The 26811-nt window shown below is 31.6% G+C and overlaps 1 long non-coding RNA gene across 4 annotated transcripts; it reads left to right on the top strand.

The window, feature by feature from the left end:
* Nucleotides 1–17437: 17437 nt before the first annotated feature.
* LOC111912234 (uncharacterized) lies at nt 17438–23806 on the top strand. Of its 4 annotated transcripts, none has more exons than XR_002857116.3 (8): nt 17438–17825; nt 18627–18746; nt 20595–21629; nt 21717–22073; nt 22186–22270; nt 23073–23155; nt 23365–23449; nt 23548–23806. It is a non-coding gene; the product is annotated as an uncharacterized LOC111912234 (long non-coding RNA). The 4 variants fall into 4 exon arrangements; XR_002857114.3 differs by having other exon boundaries at nt 23073–23287; XR_002857115.3 differs by having other exon boundaries at nt 18630–18746; nt 23073–23449.
* The last annotated feature ends 3005 nt before the right edge of the window (nt 23807–26811 follow it).

Raw genomic sequence — 26811 nt, 5'->3', positions numbered from 1 at the left:
CCAATATTAATTCAATAATATGATTTCTCTTTTAATACACTACTAGAAAAACAGCCTTTCACGATGCTCATTGCGCGTCGTAAAAGGCTCAGACGACGCGCAAATGCGCATCAACGAAGGCCCTGTCATAAAGAGAGACGACACGCTTTTGCGCGTCGTCTATAGACGACGCGCATTTACGACGCTCATTTACGACGCGCGTTCACGACACGCAATGCGTATCAAGGAAGGCCCTGTCATAAAGGAAGACGACACGCATTTGACTGTCGTAACCTTACGACGCGCGTGTTAATGACACACAATGTGTATCAAGAAAACCTTTGTCAAGAAAGGCCATGTCATAAATGAAGATGACACACATTTTTGCGTATCATAATTTTAAATATTTAAAAAAAAAATATTTATAGATTTACTAATTTTCAAATTAAATAATACATTAAAAATCTCATAATAAAAAATAAAATACCATAAATAAGAAAGATAATTCATTTCACTAATATGTCAAATACAAATAATTATTCCAATAGTGAGTAAATGTTATAAAAATGTCAAAGCAAAAGAAACACTAGACATATCATCATCATGCAAATGAAAAAGAAAAACAGACAACACAAAACCCCATTTACAAGCTGGAGGCTTCTCCTTTGGATGCTTGGAGCTGTAGTGATCAACAAGTTGCTTCTCATTTGCTAACTACACCAAAAAAGTCAAAACCCCATTTACAAGAACATAGTTCTAAAAACAAAATCAATAGCTGCTCAACTCCTCCTCCTCTTTACCTCTTATTTATACTAAACTAACAAGTAAAATAACTAAAAGACCCCTAGCCCAAGCCTTGACCTGTTTAACCTTATTTAGTTGACCAGTTGACTTCCCCTTAATTTTCATATCTAACTCATAATTCCTTTGCTAAATTGATAGCCTATAACGGATGAAGACTAAGCTTAGTAACAACAAAGTTAAGGAGGAAAAAAATCATGGGAAATTGCTAACCGGGGAGTCTTGTGCGATGCTTGACATTCGCTATCATCAACATTACAAGTTGTAGCAGCCTGATCCAACGGACTTAATGTGACTTTTCCAGCTTTGGCTTCATTCATACGTTTGACTTGTTATAATACACTCCATGTACTCCAAAATCTTTCTTGCTCCTGTGTAATGGCATTCCTACAAGTTCTCCAAGATTATTCTTTCCAAGATTGTTTTCCACAATAGTTTAAAACTAGTTTTTGTCAAGTTCAACTGATAACTGGATCAAGTAAGAACATCAAAATAAGTTGTTCCAGCAGTATTGCTACTGACAATGAAATTGAGATGGGAAAGAACTGATATAGCTATTATTTGTATATGGAGTAGCTTGTAACAGACATGAGGTTGATAGTTGAGTTAATAGTGATTTCTCCTTAAGGGTTTTCCAGCAACTAATCAAATTATCAATGCAGAAGCAAAATCATATGTTGATATTATACAATGTTTTGGGCATTCTTGAACTTCCTTCCTATATATGTCTAGTGTATATAGTCTAGGTGCTAAATATATGTGGGGTTCATTAAGTTGTCTAGTTATTTTGTATTTGCGCTATTTTGAGTTTTATATCATATGATAAACATTACCTGAGTGAAGTTTATCATATCCCTGAATTCTTTTTTTATTGTAGACTATAATCCTGGAAGTCAATGGGGTATGCTGGATAGCTTTTTTCATCAAGTCCAGTAGACATGAGCAACATTGCATCTCAGCCATTATCAACACCTCTTCAAATGGAACCTGTTTCCAATCAACAATCATCACTTAGTGTAGGCCAATAGAAGCCATTATTACCTTCAAAGAGTAAAGTTACAGCAGAATCCTTCTCCAATAATCCCTTACCTCTTCATTTATCAATTCCAAACAAACGTGTAGTTCAAATAGATGCTCATGTAAATTCAAGTTCACCTCATGTGTCACCACTCTCTACGAACAAGAAACAAACGCAAGTACAAACCACGCCTAATGGTCAACCGAATAAAAGAATGATGAGAAATTAGTCAATGTTAAATAAAACCGTGTCTCCAAGGGTACAAATGTCAAAAGAGTATTTAAGCAATGATTCATAGTCCAGAATTTAAGTACTTAAGAATGATTCATAGTCTAGAATTTAAGTATTTAAACCGTGTCTCCAAGGGTACAAATGTCAAAAGAGTATTTAAGCAATAATTCATAGAAACCAAACAACCTAACAACTATTGATACAAAACAACAAAATAAAAAGTCCAGAATTTAAGTATTTAAGCAATGATTCATAGCAAAAAAAAAAAACTAAAGATAACAGTTCATTTTTTTGTTTTCTTTTTCATTTTTCACTTCCAGACATTTTCTAAGAGGCATTTTTAAATCAAAATAATAGATCAACAATCAATCACATAACATAGATTCACAAAAAATAGACTAACAAAAATAACTAAATAAGTTAGAAGAGACTACATGCACAGCAGTCAACAACTCTCTCTTGGCCGTTTAAATCCTTAGTCCTTTGAGCTCAAAACAGAAATTAGAAATCTGAAGATTAGAAAACCAAGATATCAAATTAAAACAAAATCATCTTTAAAATTCATAAATTTCGAATTAATCAAAATCACAAAAAACATATTAGCAAAAAAATTAAAAAGAGTACCTGTACCCTGCTTAGCTGCCTTCTTAGAGTCTTAGTCTTTGGTTGTTCATACAAAATCGATTTTTGCAGATTCTCAATGAAACAAATTAGCAAAAAAATTAATAAAAATCCTTCCATGGCAACCCAAAAGAAATAAGAAGTCTGAAGTCTAAAAAATAGTTAAATAGAGAAATCGAATTAAGCAATGATTCATACAAAATCGATTTTGCAGATTCTCTATGAAAAAACGAAATCAGGAAATTCTATTTCTATTTCAATGAATCAATGTCCATAGATAGATTTTGCAATTGCAGATTCTTAATAAAACGAGTTCACAGTCCACAGATTCAAAAATTAGAGACTTACACACAAAACCTTTCAATTCTGAAAGAGTACTCTCTACTCTATTTCAGCCTTCAAAACTTCACCACCTTAATATTAGAATTAAAATGATTTTTCAAAAAATTATGAAACACTAAAAACCAATTAAAAAAAACTCTGACTTGGACTTTGGCAAATAGAATCGTACATCCCTGGTGAAATCATCCATAATAGTTAAGAAATACTTAAAATGTGAGGATCCCACGCATAAAGATTTACAAGATCACCTAAGGCAATAGTTTTATGTTTACTCAACTAAAAATAATTCCTAGACTGCTAGCCTTGTAACATATTTCACAAGGAGGAAAGGACTCACATTTAAAAGAATTTTTATCTTTTATCACATTTAAGGATTAAATAGTTGGATGAACCAACCTATTCTACCAAGTAAACTTAGACACATAGCAAGTAGTTTCAAGAGAAGAAGGACAATTACCTAAACTGTGAATCATGAACAAAACAATCAGATTCATAAAAACAACCTGATATTAATTATATTTATAAAGCTTACGGATAGAAAGTGAACTCACATTAAAATATGGAACCACAAAGACATCAAACAAGGTTATAGATTCAGATAAGTTCATACTCCCAATTTTATAAATTTTATAGATGAACCATTATAATGATCCACCCTTAAATCAAGTTTTTAAACATCAATTGTGCTTGAAAAAGATTCATTTATAGTCATGTGATGATTTCCTTCTGAATATATAACCCGACATTTTTAGTCACAAAAGAATTACAACAAAGACCTCTCATATTTGTTGCAACTTCGTTGGTGCCATGTTTGTCATTAATGAGACTATAAAATTTCTTATATTGTTCACCAGTAAGAAAAAAAATTATTAGAAGAATTATTATACATGGCATATGACAAAGAGGTATCAATGAAGCCAGAAGTAACAATATTATTTCCAAAAATTGTTTTATTAAAACCTTGAGTCTCGTTTTCTAAACTTAAAATCCTAGGGTAACTAATGAGTTCCAAAAATTAATTTATTAAAACAACGTTCAAAATTATGACCCTTTAGACCATAATGTTTACATTAATATTAAATTCATATTACCACAAATCTTGTTTCATTTTTTTATCATTAAACTTTCCAATAAAGGCAGTAGCTTGAGACTTTGTGGAAGGTTGTGTAGTGGGAAAACTTTTTTGATGTAATTCCTTACGAGATACAATATAAAATTCATCTTTAACATTAGGAAATGGTTCCACAAGTGGAATGTGGCTCTTAACCTGAAACACCATACACCTCTCAGTCCTGTTGCGAATGAAAACCAATTCTGAGAAATTTACTTACCTGCTCCGTTACACTCTCCACGAACCCATCACAACCTATTATTTCTAGCCTCAATCAAATCACCTTTATGTGCTCACCATTGAAACCAACATCACCAACATCATTAATTGAGCCAGAAAATAGAAAAGTAAAATACCAAAGAAAGTTTTTTGTGTGTTTTTCGTATGAATCAAAAGAACAAGAAAAAAACCACAGAACTGGAGGCCACCACCCTCTCAGAGCCCACTGTTCATCATCTTCTTCGTCTCGAATATCTCAAACCTGCAACACAAACTGGAAAATGTTTTGCATTCAAAAAAATTAAATGTATAAAATATTATTTCAAACAAACATTAAATATGTTGATACTTAAATGTTCAATCACTCTAATATTTCATATTTGAACAATCTTGTACTTACTAGACTTTGAGCATATTAAGACATTGACAGCTGCTTTCAGAAACTCCTTAGCTAAGGCATAACCTATTCCTGAAAAACAGTATTTAAATTAGCAAGAAAACCAGAATTTTCATATAAACAATAACTCATCTTTACATACCAATCATCATCCTCAGATTTTTCCTTTAATTTCCATTTTCTCAAAAAAAAATTAAATATCATTTATCTAGACAACAGTTAATAAGATTAAAATAGACCTATTAGTGGATTTCTACCAAATCTTGCTAGTAAGTTTAGTGATGTTCTGTACTAATTTTGACTTTTCATCAGTGCTGCAATAAGTCGGTCAATATCTCATGAGTCATTTCATAATTTTGGACAAATTTGCATCAAATAAATGAACAAAGTATAGAAATGGATCAGAAATCTCTGCAATTCACATCTGATAACCTAACTAATTATAAATTGAACTCGAAAACATAATTATAAAAAGATAGATCCTGACCTTAACTACCTAACAACATAACAAAAGGTTACCCTAACAACCAAACCATTTTTGGAAACCTTGAAGCTCATAAGGATCAGATGAGGTGTCAAGAATATAAAGATGTGCCCTTATGTCACGGGTTACTGGTATCTAGACCCAATCTTTATCCACTTTGTACACAAACCTAGTTACGTTTTCACCAATTGAGTAACTGAAATCTCGTGATTTGCTCACATATGATTCATTTGCAAGTTTATTAAAAAAGAAAGTAAATGATATGTTGTATGATTAAAGAAACATGAGTGAGTTTTGATAAATGAAACACATGAATCACCTGAAAGTATTGAGGGTCTAATGGACAAATCCCACCGAATGTTGTTATTATTTTCACCCTTGGTTTTTGACTCAATCTTTGTTGATCTGAGAAAAGAATTGGGCGGAAGAGCTGTTCTGTCGGCTAGGTAAGAAGATATTGGGATCAACGTAAGTAGGTATGGACGAGGTGGGGGTTCCTGCAATGGAAGGTTGTTGATGTGGAGGCGGTTCATCGAATAGATTACATCTTCTTCTTCTGATTACATTTTCTTCTTCTTCTTCTAATTCTAGAAGTGTTTAATTTAAGTCAGGCATTTCATCGAATGGCTAGAATGCATAAATTTTCTGTTTGAATAGATGGGAATCAAAGCATAGAAAACGAAATTAAATCAAATCGGTGATAGGATTGTATAAAGTAACGTAACATATGTATTCTTACCTTGGAGTCGATGCCTATACAGAGAAAGGTTGGAAGGCTAGTGAACAATGTTAAAGAATCTCAACATATAAGATCCAACATGATCCTAAGAGGTAAGATGCATCCTCAGATGATATCTATATACTCGAAATCAGAAGATAAGCAAATAATTTCAATTCACATGGTGATTGAATTGTTGAAGAATTTAGAGAGAAAACCTTGTAGAACCCTAAGAAATTATGCCAACGATGGAGAGAGAAAGTGAATGATGGGGCTTTTGAAAATTACAGGAGGAGAAATAATCTTCGTGGAATTATTTGGCGAGAAGTGGAGGTTTGAAAAACCGTTGATGAGATTTGAATGTCTGATAAAGCTTCTGTGAGAATGTTTCGTAAGTCAACTTAGGCTTAGATTATCAGTCAGATAGGTGGGAATATAAGATCTTTGACAGACCATCTCTACTAAAAGATGCACCCTCAGATTACGACTTCTCTTCATAACTTCTTCAGGGGTTAACCATCACACGCTTCAACAATATTCAACAAGGAAATGACGAAGAATTAGTTGGATGGCGAGGAGGAAGAGCGGATATCGTTGTTTTGCCTGAACATGACGATATAAAAGCCCTAGTTCATGGGTGGGCAGTTTTGATGTCCAGAGCATAAAAGCCCTAGTTCTTCTTTGATATCGGAGACAAAAACCTTAAAATCGCCGACGATTTGAGTGTGAGGAGACGTAGACCCCCAATCGCCGACTCCATGAAAAATATCATGAGCTTTGATTTTTGGGGAAGGCGGGGTACTTGAATTTTTGGGGGATTTCGTTTTCCCCCTTAGTTGTATCAAAATGGGACGCGCGTATTAAAATTTTATAAAACGACATCTGTACACGACGCCCACTTAAATTTAGGTGCCTTCCGTGTTTGTAATTTTTTTCATTGGACATTAATTTTAGGGCACGGACAAATGCGTGTCTTCTATCCTTTAGATTTTGGAAAACTGACATTATTTTTAGGACATGCCAAAAGTGCGTATCGTAAATCACTGCGTGTCATTGTTTGCGCGTCATTAAAGGGTTGTTTTCTAGTAGTGATATATTATTCCTATAATATATTAATAAATCATAATTAACCTCTTTCTCCATAATTCATCTAGTCAAGTTGCTATGGTGAAGGCAACCAACCCAAAAGGACCATGCTACTATCGGGTCAAGTACATACCAATTATAATTATGGGCTTAGACACCTAATCCAACAATATACCCATCTAATAGCAGCACAACTATTGGTTCCAAATAAGCAATTTAAATATATCTCCTAGGCTATAAGGCATCATATATCAGACAATTCTATCATGTGATTCCTGAGGATCCTTAGCCTACATTCTAGCATGCAGTTCTATCACATAACATAACATGTGCGGGTATTCTGGGAAACTTTATTGAGCTCTGGCTGATTGTACACATCGTATCCCTCTTGTGTTTATTTGGAAATAATTTTGAAAAATCATTTTGCAGATCCTTAGTTTGAGTCTGGAATAACACGAATGTTCATCTAGTTCACTCAAACCAGGGTTTTGATACCAACTTGTAACGTCCCAAAAATCAGAGTAAATTTTTGTCATTTTAAAACACAAATCCATAAGCCCAAAAGTTACCAAAACAGTGTTTACAAATCATGTTGAGTCAAAACATCAAATCAAGTATTAAACAACAAAAACTGTGGGATGATGTGTACAATCACACCTTCGGATTTCCCCCCTTATCAAAAGTACCTGAAACATTGAAATTCAAACTGTAAATCATAGCTTAGTGAGCTTCCCAAAATACCCCATCATAAAAACAATTACAGGTATAACAAAATCATGCATATAGGTTTTGTTGGTCCTTGACCTCAACCCAACCACATTGGGTTTATTGGTTTACAACACAAATCAGCAACACCTCATCCCAACCATCCAGGTTTGTTGGCACGTGGCCTCAACCTCACCATACCGGGTATGTTGACTTCTAGTCTCAACCCAACCAAACTAGGTTTGTTGGCGCGCGGCCTCAACCCAACTACCCATACGTCGACATATACACAAAAAATCACACATATAACTATCATAGCAATCCTACATCCTAGGTTACATAAACACAATAAATGGGTCGGCCTTGGTGCCTTAGACCCATTGGCATAGTGAGAAAACTCACCTCTTGGTCCGAACACAATCTGAAACAAGTCTTGACTCCGAATACCGGCTCTACCCGTCACCTATTATGAAAAATCATTGCCTAACCTTAATTAATACCAAATCACCCAAATATATATTTAGGTCCAAATTGGACAAACTAAAAAATCATCCGAGTCAACCAAGCCAAGTCAACCCATCCGAGTCGACTCAGCCACATACGTGGGGCGTACTTGATCACGACCAAACAAACGGGGCCCTTACCGCGTACGCGCGGCATACCATCTGGTACACCCAACGTACGCAGCTGAAACTTCTCAACCCATTAAGAGCTTAATACTTAAACTTTTTCGTCCAAAATGCAGATCTATGTCCCAAATGTTGTCCTTGACCATAAAGTTTCCAACTCTATGGTCTTGTATGGCCCTAAAGTGCTTAACACTAAACCCCCCCCCCCCCCCCCCAACATCTTAAACCATTAAGACAACCAAACTCATGCATAGGGAAGAACTAAGGGTCAAGAACACAGTTTTATCACTCTAAGCCTAGAAAAACATCCAAAAGGACAACACATTTGTTCTATAGTGTGCCATGCACAAGATGGTCACATTTGGGGACAACAGTTCATAATATCATCATATACACACAAGATCTAACAAGCTAATCACCAAGGTATGAACTTTATACCTTCTGGAGATTGAGGATGATGCAAGACTTCCATATCCAAGCTTGCTTCTAGCTGCTAAGTTTCACCACTACCACCACCTTCTTCCTTTGAAACACACAAAAACACACTTTCAAGATTCAAAATACAACAATGGGGCTAGGGTTTACAAGAGACAACACTTCAAGTGATGGAGGTTGGAAATGGGATGAGAAAATGGGACTTCAGGTTCAATATATAGGGTCCAAACCCTAAAGATTAGGATTTAAGTCCGGGTGAAGTATGTCGTGTGTACTCAAAGTACACCCATCATACTCCCCAAAACGGTGTCGTTCCGCTTAATCCCCTTACGCCCAACGTACCACCCAGTTATGCCCTGTGTAAGGGCGAAAGTTGCCAAAATCACAAATTAAAGGATTGGAAGGAAACTTACTAGGAGCAATAGGAGTTCAAGATATAAAACTAAAAAAATTAAAAAAAAAAAAAAAAAAACTTAGGTTGTGTTTGGCACGCCACAGCTAGTTGAAAAGCTAGCTTATTTTTTGAGTTTTTTTAAGTTGTCATTTTTGACAAACAAAAAAATAAGCTTATAAGCTAGCTTTTTAAAAACCTACCTAGACTAGCTTTTTATGAGATTTTTAAAAAAAAAAAATCACATACACCTCTTATTTAATTATAAAAACACATTTTTTTTTAAATATCATTTTATGTCATTTAATATTTTTCAGCTAGTTTACCAAACGTCATTTTTTATCAGCTAGTTGTTCAGCTATCAATTATTTTTTATTTAACAACTACCTTTTCAACTATCAGCTAATTTTTCAACTAATATGTCAAACAAAACCTTAGTCTCAAAACATTAAAACAAAAATAATAATTTAACAAGGAAACAGGAGAAATTGACAAGGTATAAACTACAAATCATTCCAATTATATGCTCCTCATTTTTTCATATTTTCTCCTAGATACTTCTGCTTCTACACCCCACAAGAATCGGTTGACTATGAATCTTCACCATTCTCTCCCATCGTTACCGTCGACTTTACGACAAGTGTTTTAGAGCTCCACTTCTCTTCTAATCTCTTTGGTTCTCCCTCTTCTCGAACCTGTTTTTCCCCAAACCCTATGGAGAAAAAGCATTGGCTCGGCTTCCTGCTCTGCATCACCAATAAACCACCACTGCCTCGGTTGGAACACATAGATCTCGTTCACATTATCAAACCCAAAACCTCATACTCATATTGATTTCAGTTCTAACTTCTAAGCCTCACTCTTGCTTTTTCGTTTGGCTTTTGTTGATATTAGGTAATGTTTGGCCGGATATAGATTTTTGGTAGTAATACGTTTTCAAGCCCTTCTACCTCATATTCATAAATATCACTCTACACTCAAGGTAATCAATGATTTCGAGCCCTAAATCTCACTCTTGATCTCTATTTTAAACCCTAAACCTCAGTCTTCCATTTCTCTAATTGTAGGAACTTGATTGGTTTTGATTACTAATTTGATATAATTTTATTTTGTTTTGATCTTATTAGTGTATTATATGTTAGAAATCTATTTAGTTCTATTACATTGTCTTAACTCATAATCATGCCCAAAAAAAACTACAATTTTTGTGATGTTCTATTTATTTTAGTTTCATTATTGATACACGTACTAATATTTATTTTCTTGAAGGCCAATTGCATAATAGAATTTACAGCAATATGTTATTATTAAGTCATTTTCATGATCTAAATTGACATGGATTTTAAACTTTTGATAGATGAGATATTAATTAGGTTGTAATAGCTTTTAGCTTTGAATGGAGAAGGGTGGAGCATACTTTTATATTGGGTTGCTCGAATAGTAAAAATGAGGTGTGTTTTCGAAAATTAGAAGGCAACATCATGGTGGTAAAAAATCAAAATGTAGAATAAGTGAAAACAAAGAAAAAAAATCAATCATGATTAATAGAAACGTTTGTTTGTTTTTTTTTTTTTTTCTTTTTCAATGATATTCTTTATATTTATTATAAAAAGATAAATAAATAAATAAATAATAATTATGAGCATAGAAAAGTAAAAAAAAGAAAAGTAGTAGTAAATAATTCAAATAATTGAATTACTAAATATGAACATGGAAAACTTAATAAAAAAAATAAACAGTTAAAGTTATCATTCAAGATTTGTTATATAAAATGTTTGACCAAGAGTTGACCATCAAAATGTTTATATTTCTAGAGAAAAATGAGCTATCGTATCCTTTTTATCGCCTTAAGGAGGAGTTAAAGAATAAAAAAGAAGTTGAACCTTAAACACATAGTTGTTCAAGTACTGGGATTTAAAGATGTTTTTTTTTAATGGGAGATGATAAATCTAGGGCATCTTTTTTATAATCCACTTATTTTTAAACTTAGGGCCTGTTTGATTAACGTCTGACCGAGTCGGGTCAGACGTAGTTTGCTGACTCGGTCAGCTGTTTTGTGTTTGATAAACCAAATCCAGATGGCTGACTCGGTAAGATGTATCTGAGTGAAAAAGCTGGGGAATTACAGCTGACTCATAATCGTTCCATCTATGCCCTTGCCCTAAATTCTTTTCAGCGCCTCCAAAAAAAAAAAAACTCCTTCCTCCTCTTTCAACGGCAACAACAATCGGCTCCAATCGCAAGACACTGGTACCCCTTCCTCTTCATTCTTCTTCCATCGGGACCTACACAACAACATACCCCATATCGACATCTCCACATCAAGCCACATCTTTCCTGTCGGAATCATCAAACAGGTAACTTTTCTTCGTCTACTGCCTCATCGTTATTTCTCTTCCATCTTATTTTTCTTCTGTTGTTTTGTTAATGATTTTTGAAATCAGAAAATATTTATGTATAAGATATGAAATCATAATCAATTCTTCTATTCTTCTATTCTTCTGTTAATGATGTTATGAAATTTGAAGTTTTCTGTGTATAAGATATGAAATCAAATTACTTTTTTGTTCTAATATTACAAATTCTGAATTAGTATGTGAGTTGGAAGTTCTTGTTTGTAGTTCTTTGTGAAATTGTTTGGGTATATGTGAATTCAATTGACCTTAATTGGTTATGTAAGCTGTGAAATCATGTGATAATTATTATTTTTTTTTTTGTTATTAGGATGTGAAATCTTAAAGTTATGATGATTGGTTTGTTGTGTTTTTTTTGTTATTAGGCTGTGAAATCTTAAAGTTATGATGATTTGGTTTGGAACAAAATTTGAAATTTTTTCTTGTGAAATCATGTTTGTATTGGTAATGCTGTGATTTTTTTGTTTATAATCTGTCAAATCTTATAAACATGCTGTGCTTTTTTTGTGTGTATATAGGCTGTGAAATTTTATGTTTATAGGCTGTGAATTTTTTTGTGTATAGGCTGTGAAATTTGTTTTGTGTATAGGCTGTGATTTTTTTTCTTATAAGCTGTGAAATTTGAAAGCCATTGGCAATGTTGTGATTTTTTTTTGTTTATAAGTTGTAAAATCTAAAAGCTATTGGCAATGTTGTGAATTTTTTTTCTTTTTTTTTATAAGCTTTAAAATCTAGAACTTTTTTTTTTGTATAGGCTTTGTTGACAATGTTGTGATTTTTTTTGTTTATAAGCTATGTTGTTGATTCATTGGTAGAAAATTATTTTAATGTTTTAGGATGTTGGTTTGGAACGAAAGTGAGGACAAAACTTTTCTTGATGCATGTATCCATGAACTAACCACTAATGGTCGTGAGGGTTCTGGGCTTAAGGCTAGTTCATAGAAGTTAGTACGCGAAAAATTGATGAACGAACACGGTAAAGAGGTTGATCAAAAGCAAATGAGAAACCACTTTGACTACTACAAATCAAAGTATGTTGCTTGGGTGAAACTGAAAAACAAAACCGGCAATATATATGACCCTATAAAAAATAAATTTAACCTGACTGATGAACAATGGAAGGAAGAGGGGAAGGTAATCTTTTTATAACAAATACTATTATGATTATTTTTAAAAAATACTAATATTTATAAAAATTGTAAACAGTTGAACAAGCACGTGCTGTCATTGAAAACTAAACCCCTGCTGTTTCCTGATCTTTGCACCCAATTATTTGAAGGGTCGACCTCAACCGGCTTTCAAAGTTGGGGGCCATCTTCTACAATCCCTCGTCCTGTAGAAGAGTTTAGTCCCCATGATTTTGATGATGATGTTCCAATAGAAACCTCAACACAACACGTAGGTGCAAGTGAAGAGTCTTCAGGGCGTTCAAAACATACGGAAATTGGTGGAAACAAAAGAGTTGGTGGGAAAAAAAGAGATGCAAGGGCTTTAGAAGTTGAAGATGAGATTGTCAAGCTTGCAAGGTTGTTAGTGGAAAAAAATGAAAGAATTGAAAAAAGTGAAATGGATAAAGATGTTGATGCGTGTATGGAGAAATTGAACAAAATGGAATGGGGAGAAGAAGATGAAAGACACAAGACCGCTCTTTTGCTATTTGGTGAAAGTGCTGATGTTCGAAAAGTTTGGTTACGACTTTCGCATACTAGTTGTGAGTCGTGGGTGATGGGTGCTGGTAGGAAGTATGGTTACCTTTGATGAGTGCGGGTAGAAAAGTTTGGTTACTAGTTTTTTTGGTTACTTTGGATCCTATATTTGATGACTTTTTTGGATGATGTTTTCTAGTTTTTTTTCTGGTTACTTTGGATCCTATGTTTGATGAATTCCGCATCTTATGTTATATGACTTTTGTTAGTTTGGATGATATGTTATTTGATATTGAATATGACTTTTGTTATTTACTAGTTTTTTGAATATGACTTTTGTTATTTACTAGTTTTATGTTATATGATGTTTGTTATATGACTTTGGTGCATGATTTTTTTTACTTTAACATGTTACCTAATTGTTTGCAACAGGTCAAGTATGGTTTCTGATGGTGAAGTTATAGCTTTTCTTCTACTTGTGTTTTATTGGTTGAGGTCAAACCGGCGCAAACTAATCAGAATTCATAGAATTAGAGATAACGATTCAAGCGGGTATGCGTATACGCAAGATTTGATGTACGGAGACCCTACACAATGTTTCGATATGATGCGTCTTACACAAGAGGAATTTGCACTATTATGCAACCATTTTACCGAAAAAAAATTGGTTGCAAGCTAGTAGGACAATAAGCATTGAAGAGAAGATGGTTATCTTCTTACATGTTATAGGACATAATGAACGTTTTCGCACGGTTAAGGGAAGATTTCATCACTCCACACAAACGATTCATCAATGTTTTCATGAGGTCCTAATAGCAATGATGTGTTTTGCAAAAGAAATTATAGTACCAACAACTCCTAATCCAACAAGACATAACTCGGAACAGCATAGACGGTTAAAAAATATTTTTTCCGGAGCAATAGGTGCATTAGATGGAACTCTTGTACATGCGGTTGTACCTGTTGATCAACAAACTCGTTATAGAGGAAGAGGAAAAGGAGAATGTTTTCAAAATGTAATAGGAATTTGTGATTTTGATATGATATTCACTTTTGTTTGGGCTGGATGGGAGGGTATAGCACATGATTCAAGAGTTTTGAAAGAAGTTGCATTCAATCCGACTTCTGGATTTCCATTTCCTCCACCAGGTTTGTAATCTTTATATAATTTTTATTATCTATCTTCTTTATATAATATATGTCGTTATATATTATGTCACATTCATTTGCAGATAAATATTACCTTTGTGATGCCGCATATACAAACACTCGTGGGTTTATGGCTCCATACCGCAATACTAGGTACTGGTTAGCCGATTTTCGAAGAGGCAGACCTTTAACTAGAGAAAAAAGGTTCAATTATGCTCATGCACAACTTAGAAATGTTATTGAGCGTGCTTATGGTGTATTGAAGGCCAGATTCCCAATCTTAAAACAAATGGCTCCTTATCCTTTTACAGTGCAAAGAGACATAGTCATTGCTTGTGTCGCGGTCCATAATTTTATAAGGAAATACAATATAGAAGATGACTTGTTTAGACATTTTGAAGAGGACACTGTGGTTACTCCTGACGTCCAAGGTGGGGGAATTGATAGAGAAAACATACAAGGCATAGAATGGGGTCCAGAAGCCGTTGAATATATGCGTGCTTTGCGTGATCAAATTGCAAATCGACTACTTTCACCTACTTTACATTAAATTATTATGTTATTTTAAATTTCATTATGTTTTTATTTGGATATTAAATGATCTATGTTTAATTTACATTTTGTATGATATTTTTTATTTGTGTGTAATTTACATTTTGTATGACAATATGTATGTTTTTATAATTATTCAGTAACTTAATACATCACTATATATAAAAGAAGGGTAAAATGGTCATTTTTCATCACTCAACATATTCAGTCAGATGTACAATCAAACAACAAGATTTCTTACTCAGTCAGGATTTCTTACCAAGACAGACCTTTCCCAGTCAGCACTTTCTCAGTCAGCAACTATCAAACGGGACCTTAGTTGACAATTATGTCTTTATCTATATTTAGAACTAAACGTGAGACCCGTGTATTATATGGGTTTATAAAAAAAATTAATATAAAATTATAAGCATTACATATTTTTTAAAGTAATAATTTTACATAAATACAAAGAATATAATAAATAAAGTAAATAATAAAGGTTGTAGAGCATTTATTATTAAATTTAATAGAATGATCTACTTTACATATATAAATCTCATTAAAATGTGGATTTTAAATTTAAAAAAAAAAATAAAAATTTAATAAAATGACAAGTGGAAAAGAAATAATTCAAAAATTCTTAGAAAATGACATGTGTCAAATTTAATGAAAGCATGACATTTGACAAAATTGATTTTCATTTATTAGGTTATTAGTTGTGAAACCCGTATATTATACGGATTAATTAAAACATAATGTTAAATATGAGTGATTAAATGAGAAGTTTATTTGAATTTGAAATATGAAATAAGTGAAAATTATGAAAAAAAAAAACATGCAAAAAATAAATTATCTAAAATTATGTGTTTAATTGTTAGACCCGTGTATTAAACGAGTTGTTATAATAAAATGTTAAATACAAATGTTTAAAGTGTACATTTATTTGAAATTGAAATTGAAACTTCAAATTTGAAATTAATAGTTATTATAGTAGGTTTAATTTATGGAAACTAAATTAATGATATAGTGAAATGAATAATGAAATAATTGACAAGTGGAAAATAAAGATATTTTAAAATTATGACAAAATGACATGTGACCAATTAAATGAAAAAACGACAAGTGGCAATAATATTTTCATTTATTAGAATAGACTAGGTTATAACCCGTGGAAACCACGGGAGATAAGTTAAAAATTTTATATAGACCAAAAAATTTATAATTGTGAAAAAAACATTTGATTATGGATGGTAAATAACTAAAATTTTATTTGATAAGTAAAATAAACATAACATTTTAACATAGATTTTGAAATACTTTCTTGAACACAACATTGGATGTTTTATTAGTCAAATTACTATCCTTATCTAAAATCAATAACTTCAATCCTTCTATGTTTTTTACTCTGGTTAAAGCAACATATAACTGGCCATGTGAGAAAACCGGTTATCGCAAAAACAACCTAACATTATTCAACGATTGGCCCTGACTTTTATTTAGTCATAGTGAAACAAACCGATAGGGGATATTGTCTCATTTTGAACTTGTAAGGAATTTTGTTGTCTGAAGGTGTTAAAGACAACCTTGAAATAAAAACTTGATGTTCAATGTTCTTTCGAGTTAAGACCAGTGTTTCTATGACATGACACCACCTGAAATCTAGAAAATTATAGCAAAATATTGATAAAAAATTAGCTTAAAGAAAAATGCACCGTAATCCTGATCATAAGTAATGTTTAATTTATTTGATAAGTAAAATAAACATAACACTTAGATTTTAAAATTGTTTTTTGTACACTGCATTAAAAGTTTTATTAATCAAATTATCATCGTTATATTGTACCGAAAAGTTTAAAAGATATATATCTTAAGCATAATATGTTATAAAGCGGTAGTGAAAATTTATTTATCTATTGTCTTTGTAGACATTTTTAAATAATAATTATGTAGTTAAAAAGAGAATAAATATATAATTATATCTTTGTGAGGAAAGACATTTGAAATTTAAAAAAGAAACAACATATTATGATTAAAATAAGGAAATTTGATTAAAAATTATATGATATATATTATTATGAAAATTAATTATATATATATATATATATATATATATATATATATATATATATATATATATTATTTTGTAAGCAGTAACAAAAAGATATAGATTATATATTTAATATGTACAAATTGCCTTAGGTATAATAGAAATAGTAATAATAAAAATAGTAACTTCGAGTCCATAAAACAAAAAATTCATATAGCATTATTCGCAGTATTTTTGAGTATTTTTGTTAATTACAATGTTATTTATATATCATATTAAAAATTAGTTTCATATAGTGAGCAATGATCATTAATACGATTAAAAAAAATATTATGAAATTAAAATTATATATATATATATATATATATATATATATATATATATATATATATATATATATATATATAAACGTTAATATAAAATGTACTATTTATATATATATTTATATTACATTTCCCTAAATAAGTTTAACCCTAAAAACATTCATTCTTCCGGTAGATATTCTAGACTTTATCGTTTCTATTTTTTTCTTCCTGAAATCGCATACACCGATTGTTGTGTTCGATTTCTACATTTCAATGTACTGATCTCTTGTAATCGGAGATTTCATCGACTTCGTAGCGGCCTTACAGTGTAGCCACCCCACTGCCATAATTTCTTAATAGCATAATCGGGAATAAATATATGTTTGAAATCCAAAATCGAAAGGAATACAAATCCAATTTCGTAATAGTTAGTAGAGCAGAAAGAAAGCGATTTCAGTCCGTTGCTAAAGTTATGAAGAAAAAATGGCGTCCTTGTGGTCTGATTTTGGAATATGTTGGCTGTTGGATTTCAACGATGAAGATAGGGCGACGATGAAAAAGAGGTAAAATTACTAATTTCGTTTTTGTAGAAAATGAGATTCAATGTACTCCCTGTATTTATTTTGATTGTATTTCAAAATTGAATCTTGAATTGTTATTGTTTAAGTGTGAAAATTTGAAAGTTATGCTTCAGAAGTTTCATTTTCGTTCATACATTCTTGCTTGTTCTCTTAAATCTAGGTATTATTTTCAAATAATGAGATTTTAATGTTGGTGCCTACAACAATGAACATATGATGGGAGTGTAAAATTAGGTTTCCTATTCTCAAATTATGTGAATGAAAATTGTTATGTTTTGGTGTAAGCTTTGCTAAGATAAGTAACAAATTAGTGTATTAGGCAAAATTTTAGTGGTATTTTGGTTGAGAAGTGTTATGTAATATGTATGAAATGAAAAGGTTGGTTATTTGATTATATGTATGTAAGCATATTGAGGAAAGCGGAATGTTGTGTAGGAGACAGTGGAATTTAAAAAAAAATATTATATTTATATGAAAGTGGAATGCTATAAGAGACATACAGTTGAAAGAACATTAACATTTTAAGGAATACAAATTAAAATAGTAAAAGTAAAATGTGCTCAATATAACGAGATTTTTTTCTTTGATTTGAACATGTGTTTGTGTGTTTGTAAGATGTAATGAAAGTATATTGCAATTAGAAAGTATATGAACAAAAAAGTAAAAGAAACAGTTAAATTACATTGTAATATATTTTTTGATATTTTGATAGCATTGTATATTCATACTTTTTTTATATATATAAAAAACACGTTTACAATAATGTATGTTTTGTTATTGTAGCAGCAAATCTCTATAATCATAAAGCACGATAGTGTTTATTGAGTCGAGTGTTGAAGAGTATGTTGCATTCAACAACAGCTTAGAGAATCTCACATGATTTCTTTTCACATCTTATGAAAGGTATGTCATTTCCACAAATATATTAAAATCCATCAATCCAGCATAATAAACAATTATATTATTAAAAGTACAATGGTATACTTAGTATTTAAAGTAACTGCATGAATTATTAATAAGTTAATGGAAAAACAAAAGAAAACCATACGCAAGATTACCAATTCATCATATAAAACCATTATTTTTTAACATTTGGTGTCAAAAACTTCATCTTCTCTTCATTTTTTTTTGTTGAAATACACAATGATTTTGTTACATTCATGACATCAAAAACTATCAAACTTACAGTTTTCTTTTTAAAAGTACAATATAAAAGGGCATATTTGTCATTTTTATAATATAAAAGGGCATAGTTGTCATTTTCTAACATAAAAGGGCAGAATTGTCATTTATGATATAAAGGGGCAGAATTACCATTTTCTACCTAAATGTTAAGTTAATTTATATTTAACAGTAAAAACATAATCAAAAAATATATAACCGACAGAAAAATGATAGTATTCCTATTAAAATGACATATTTGTCACTTTTATAATATAAAAGGGCATAATTGTCATTTTGTAATATAAAAAGGCAGAATTGCATTTTCTACCTAAATGATAGCTTGAATTTATATTTGACAGTAAAAAACATAATAAAAAATATAGCCGACAAAAAATAAACAATTGCACTTTTTCTATTAAAAGGGCATATTTGTCATTTTTATAATATAAAAGGGCACAATTGTTATTTTCTAATATAAAAGGGTGGAGTTGTCATTTTCTAATATAAAAGGGCAGAATTGTAAATATTGTTATGTTTTGGTAAAAAAAATTAAAGAATTCAAAATTATTGCTGATTATATGGGATATTGCTGATTTCATTCCTTTATGTAATCTGTTAATTACATATCGGACCTGAATTTACAAAATCACACCAACATAGTTTTAAGTCCCAACAGAAAGTTATTAATTACATATTGGACCCAAAATTTAGAAAATCATAGCAAAATAGTCTTAATTACATATTAAAAGTGTTTTTTTATCATTAATCACAACAACATAGTTTCAAAGTATATTGCTATAATTTAAAAAAAATAAAAATAAAAAATGGATAGCAATATAACAACATTTACACCTGCTTAGTTTTCGGTTATTTTTAATAGTGTTGTAAGGTGAGGGGTAAAAGGGTCATTTACATTTTTGATAAAACAGTCGTTTACTTTTCAAAAAGAGTTGCAACTTTATATGAAGTTAGAAAGACAAAAATAACAATGTTTCATAATAAATTGACCAAAATGCCCTTTTCCTAATTTTCTACTGTTTAATATCACAACTGGATGTCATTATGGGTTATAATGTTTTTAAAACATATAAGTCTAATAAATGAACCAAAATACCCTTTCTGCATTTAATCACAACAATATAGTTTCAAAGTATATTGCTATAATTTAAAAAAAAATTAAAAAAATGGACAACAATATAACAACATTTACAACTGCATAGTTTTCGCCTTATTTTTAATAGTGTTGTAAGGTGAGGGGTAAAGGAGTCATTTACATCCAAAAAGAACTTTCAATTTTTGATAAAACAATCATTTACTTTTCAAAAAGAGTTGCAGCTTTTTAATGAAAAATAAAAATAAAAATTTGGTCTAAACTGTCATATTGGCCAAATGTACTCCAAAATAGTTGCAGATAAGAAGATATGTTTTTTTTTACTGATTTAAATCAAGAACCGCAACAGATATAACATACTTTCGAAGAAAGGTTTTTAGAAAAAAGAAAGTACGTTAAAGTATTTCAGAAAAAGGTTATAAATATTGGTTTATGAAGATGAACTAACCTGATTTGTTATGTTGTCTCTTTTACAGAAATAGTATTGTTGAAGATGAGAAAGCACAATAAAACTTGACAATGGGAAGGAATGTGGAGGACGTGTTGACGATATTGAAATATAAATGGAGTCAAAATATTAATTTCAAGTTGCTAATTTTTTGGGATTTCATTGAAATTTTGAAAAGAGTCAAAATAAGATAGGATTTGTTACCAAACAAATCAAACGTGAATTGCTATTGTTTCCAAAAAGCATGGAATTTAAATTTAAATTTAAATGTTATAAGAAACCGAAAAATGCAATAAGTTGAAAAAAAATCGGATTACAATTTAATTTTAATGTAATTTAATTTGAATAATAAGAATTATTCATAAAATGACACGTGGCATGTTAGAATGGTAGAAAGGGGACATTTGGCACATTAAATGTTTTGTTTACTAGAGGAGGTAGATTAGATGCAATTTAGTTTTTATTTTAGGCACATTGTTCATTATTTATATATATACTAATTTTAAACTACATCATGAATAGGAGTTCGTTGTGTTTGGACCAAAATCAAAATTTCTTATTTATTTATTTTTATTTTTTTAACGTGTCTTCTTTTATGACAACCTGTGATACATCATTGCTACGTGTTATATGTTCATCATTGCTACGTCTTATTTGTTCATCTCCCACCTCCTGCTACCGATTACAAATCGACACAGCAGATGAACCGCCTCATCTAATTTATCTCTCCAACTCTCTCCGTCTACCTCTAAACCCTCCGCTCACCGCCTCTAACCCTCCATCTCTCTCTAAAATACGCTCTGCGTTCCAAATCAGCTTCCAGTACCTTCCACCGATCTCTTTTTCCTCTGAATCCACCTCTTCCATCGTGGTTGGCGGATCTCATTTCGTCGATGCTTTCTATCCACCACCGCCCACCACGTTGTCGATTGTGATGGAGGGAGAAGAAACAAGAGATGTATTTTGGGTTCAACAAGCATTTAATCCGGCACCGCTCCCGCTTTTTTCGTCTTTGGTTTTCACAAGTTCATACTTTTAGGTTTCTGCCTCTTTGAAAATTGAGGTACCTGTTCGATTTTGGGTTTATTGTTGACCCAATTTCTTTCCAGGTTTGTTGATTCAATTTCTTTCTTCATGTTTTTTTTTTCAGAAATTAGGGCTTACTTATCGTACCTTCTGTTCTTCTTCCCGTCGAGCAAAGACCACCGAGCCCCACCTGCTTCGCCTTGGTCCACATAACCATTTCCAGCTTTCTTCCCTTTTCTTGTCTGCTGTTAACGACGGGACCATTGAACCATGAGAAGCTCGCTGGAAATCGACTGCCTCTCTCCCCTTCTCACGACCCCGCAACCACCGCCATTCACCACCGAGACAGAAGCCGTTTCCCCCTTCTTCTTTCCCTGCTGCACCCACCGAAACCATAGCAGTTTCGCTGCTTTTCTCTTTCTTTCCCTTTGATCCAGTCAGAGATGGAAAGAGTTTTTCTGTGCTTCAGAATGTTGATAAGGTGAACTTCTTACGCCCTAATTCTTTGTTTCTGACTTTCTATATTAAGTTGTTCATCAAACAATGGCCTAACTCAAGGTACTAATAAGGTTGATAATGTTCCAAATTCAAAGTTTAATGGCAGGTATCCGGGTGGCATATTCAACCCACACAACTTTGCACTAACCGCTGTAGCCAAAGAGAAAGAGATTGCCAATGGTAAACTTTTGCACCATTCATCTCATTCTGCTGATGATCCATACATACAAAATCAAGACTAATGTTTATAGTTGCTATTGCCATTTGTGGTTGTACGGTTGGTATTCTTTGTTGCTGATGGTGATAGGAGCTTAGTGAATTGTGATACTTCCTAAGTTTCCCTCTTTACATGACTTAAGACTTCATTCTGATTTAGAATTGAGTTAAAATCATATCAGCTCACATAAATAATCTATGTATGCAGAAATGGCAACATAAAGTTGGAATGATTTCAATTTCACTTTAATAATCTATCTATAGTTATCTATCTCTTCATATCATATAAAAAACTAACATTTATAGTTTAATTGAACAAACAAATATCAATGTTATTAATTTATTAAATAGTGTATTATAGTTCTAATTGATGTAAAGATTCCCAAAATACCCTTCTATATATAACTGTGTATCAAAATACCCTTCTATGTGGGTAATGCCATTTTGGACAAAATAAAAGTGCTTCTGAATATATATATATATATATATATATATATATATGTTGGCAGTGCGCTTTCTTGAAAGGAATGAGAGATATGCTGAACTTGGATACTTTATTTTGAACAAAAATGGAAAATTACAAAAATGCCCCTGTTATATCCAATTAGCCATATCACAAGTGTCATCAAAAGGCATTAAATGTTTTTTGGCCAAAAAATTCAATTCAATTAGCCATTTCATAAGAGCTTGTAACATAAATTCAACTAATTGTCGGTCGGACGTTAAATATGGCTAACATATCTAAATACATGAACTCCCTTTGCAGATATCAGGACATGATGGTGGAACTGGAGCCAGTCTAATAAGTTCAATCAAGCATGCTGGTTGGACTCTCAGAAACACAACATGGTAACCTACTGTTTGATATGCCCTGATGACAAAGTAGAATGTGTAATTGTAAAAAGACAACATGGCTATCCTCAAGGCATTTATTTAACCATGAGGCTGGATCTGTGTGACATTAATGTCCTTGAAAGAAGTGTAGGTCTAGCTATACCTTTCTACAAATTTGATCTTCTCATCAAATCTAATCTGGTCTATATCACGTTCTTATGTAGCAACGATTATTTGTGTAATCTGTTAAGACTAAGCACCCACAGCTTCACTATGAGGCCAAATTGTACATGCTTCTTCAAGGAGGAAGTAAGTTTTATTCATATTTCCCTTTTACATTCTTCTTATCTTTCTATTTTTTAATGTCAAGAAACTCACAATACAATCTTATTAATGTCCTTCCACAGCTGGTGTTCCCCACCTTAAATGGATTGGAGTTGAAGGCGAATACAATGCCATGGTTATTGACCTTCTTAGAAGCTTTATACAAATAATGCAATATTCATACGCATAAGTCTTTTTCAATTTTGTTTGAGGTGTACCTTAGAAGGATTGGATATCAGTTGTTAGTTTTCAGGTTTTTTTTTGGTCAAGAAATTATGCTATGTTCTCATACATCTTAAATGCTACCTATTTCTCATTGTAATCACAAATCCATAAGGTCCAGTTTTGACCCCAAAAAAAAGTATTAAAAACCAACAATTGAAATCGACTTTGTATAAACTAACTTTTGTACCCCGTTTTCCAATTCTATGGCGTTTCCAACCCCGCAAAGCGGAGGCTCTTCCTTAGTTAGTACTTAATTTTTGCTTTTAATTTTTTTTGTTCACAAAACATTTTTGATACTTCATTTTCACGAGTTTTTTCTTCACTGAAATTTATCATCTATTCATTAGTACTTAATTTTTGTCCTCCCTGGTTATGACACTTAGGTTTTTTGTTTGTGAGACATAGGATGAGCCATAAACATTCTCAATTGACTAGTTTTTCATATTTTTGTTATTAAGATTTAAATTATAAACAAAACCAATTAAACCGAGAACGATTGAACCAAACTTTATTCAGGCTGACTAGTTTTTCATATTTTTGTTATTCAGATTTAACTAAAAACTAAACCAATTAAACCGAAAACGATTGAACCAAACTTTATTCAGGCCGGTATTGTTTAATATTTTGGAAGTAAAAAAAGAAAAAACTCAATCAAATGGAACCGAACAAACTGATAACCAATTAAACTGAATGGATAACATCCCTAATCAAAATCAAGGAATTATTATATTTGTTTTGATATTTGGAATTGACATAATCATACTCGTCACTGTTAAGTTTGATATTTAGAATTAACAGGGAATCGTACACAAATAATCAAATGTTGTGAAGAGATCATACGCAAAACTGGAAACATACACAAGGAAAAAGAAGGAATGATCACTTCCGGTTTGACGGCTGAATATTGCAATGCCAAACATGTTCAATGAAGATGGTTGCCGTCGAAGGAGGAAGAAGTCGCGTGTGTCGTGCGTGTTTGGGATAATGATTTACTAATAATTAGACATATGACTAATATAAAAAATTAAATTACACTCTATTATAGATGATGAAGGCATAGTTGTTCAGCTCGGATTTCTCGGTTTTTTGACTTCCAAAATATCAGTCGAAACCGATCCGAATAAAGTTTGGTTTGATCGTTTTCGGTTTAATTGGTTTGATTTTTCGGTTAAATTTAAATACAAATACATGAACAACTAGTCAATTGAGAATGTTTATGGCTCATCTTCCGTGCAATCAACTTGTAAGAAATAATAACAAAAGAATGATTAAACTATAAGCACAAAATAACATACAACAACATAAATAAAATAATGTTTATAGAGTTATACTTGCAATATCATTGAAACAGAGTGGCTAACAAATGTTGCTGAAAACATGTAAAACAATGACTAAACACATGCATGTAATCCAACAAATCCTAAACCTTATTCTCATCACAGGAAATAAATAAATAAATACAGTTATCATAATGAGGGATGACAAAAGATTAAGTATATTTGCATCGTTAAAATTTCTGTGGAGAAAAAAAAATTAAAACATCGTAAAAGTGAAGTATTAAAATGATGTGTAAACAAAATATTAAAAGCAAAAATTAAATACGGATAACGAGCTGTGCCTAAAATGAAAATTAAATTGCATTCTAAATATAGATGTGGGCATATTTGTCAATTAAGTTTAAAAGTAAGTGGATTATTAGAAAAAAAAAACCGTGGATTTATCTTCTCCTTTTTTTTAATTATGCTCGCAATGTAACATAATAGTCTTTATTTATCTTTTCAATGGCCAAAAAGTAATATTTTTTTTAGCTTTAAGAATTTAAATTAAAAAGATAATTTTAGTTTATCAATTAGAATTTTTTATTTTTAGATTTGATAAAAAATTATGAATAAGACAATTATAGAAAGAGTATACATCGATTATCCTTCTGTTTATTAAAATATGATACTATTTTCTAATATTCATATATTTAAATTAAATAATATTAGATTGAAATTACAAGTGTGCCTGTGAAGTTAATATGTCCATTGTTTTTAGAGGCCCAAATGGTGTTGGTGTTGGTGCCCAACAGGCCAACATCTCTCTTTTTTCTTTTTTTTTTTCAGAGAAAAGAATGCTCGCTTTCACCCCTATTATGTTGTTGTAGGAAGCATTGCTACCTTCATCCCAACATATCACATAGTCTATTTACTTGACATTTTTGCCTTCAGTCAACCGACTTGTAATTGTTTCCTTTAGCCCAACATATCGTACAACACTACTACCCATCACATAGTTTAGTACTACATACATACATCCTACAAACACATATAGACTAAATCAAAGGATATATATAACATATATAGTACTAACCACATACGTCCTACAATCACACACAAGCTAAAGCAAATAGTATATAACATCGATATCATGTAGTGAGAAATTCACATCAAACTGTCGTGTAGACCTCAATTCATAGCCCAGAAATCCAACAAAACCAAAATACTTCACAAACCCTTATAAAATAGCAATTAAGAGTGTTAATGGCTAGCCCTTAGCCCTAAATATATAAATAAACTACTTGACTATTTCCAGATTATGACCCAAAACAGAAGTATGTTCAAGATCTGTTTTGTCCCTCTTTAACCCAACCAATCCAAATTATTATCCCATATTCATAAAGTTAAGCTTAATAATTTTCTAGGGATATATTACACTAAGCATGAATTTTAAAACCAGCTAAATTTGGACCAGTTAGTGAAAATGAAAATTTTCACCCTAGTTAGAGCCATCAACAGGCCAAGGAAAAATCATGGAGTTACTAGACTCAATTTTTGAACTTTTGGCACTAACTTCATTAAATTCTTATCTTCTATGATTTTTCTATATTGTTTACAAAGCTGAAAAGAAAATGGAAAATATATAAAATCATATGTTTGTCTTTTTTGGGTTATTTTGGCTTCTTAACCCATTAAGGCCTCATAAAACAACCCATACAGCTGCGAATTAAGGTCTTAACAGAGACTAAAAGTGTTGAGACAAAAGATGACAAGAATTGTAAACCATAATCCAAATTATTTTCACAAAGGGGAGTAACAAAGTTAAATGCGTTAATGATAAAAACATCAATTTAGGGTCATGAC

Source organism: Lactuca sativa, chromosome 2 (genome assembly GCF_002870075.4).
Source record: "Lactuca sativa cultivar Salinas chromosome 2, Lsat_Salinas_v11, whole genome shotgun sequence".
NCBI lineage: Eukaryota > Viridiplantae > Streptophyta > Magnoliopsida > Asterales > Asteraceae > Lactuca > Lactuca sativa.
Note: the sequence above shows the minus strand (reverse complement) of the source record. Positions and strands in the feature narration are given on the sequence as shown.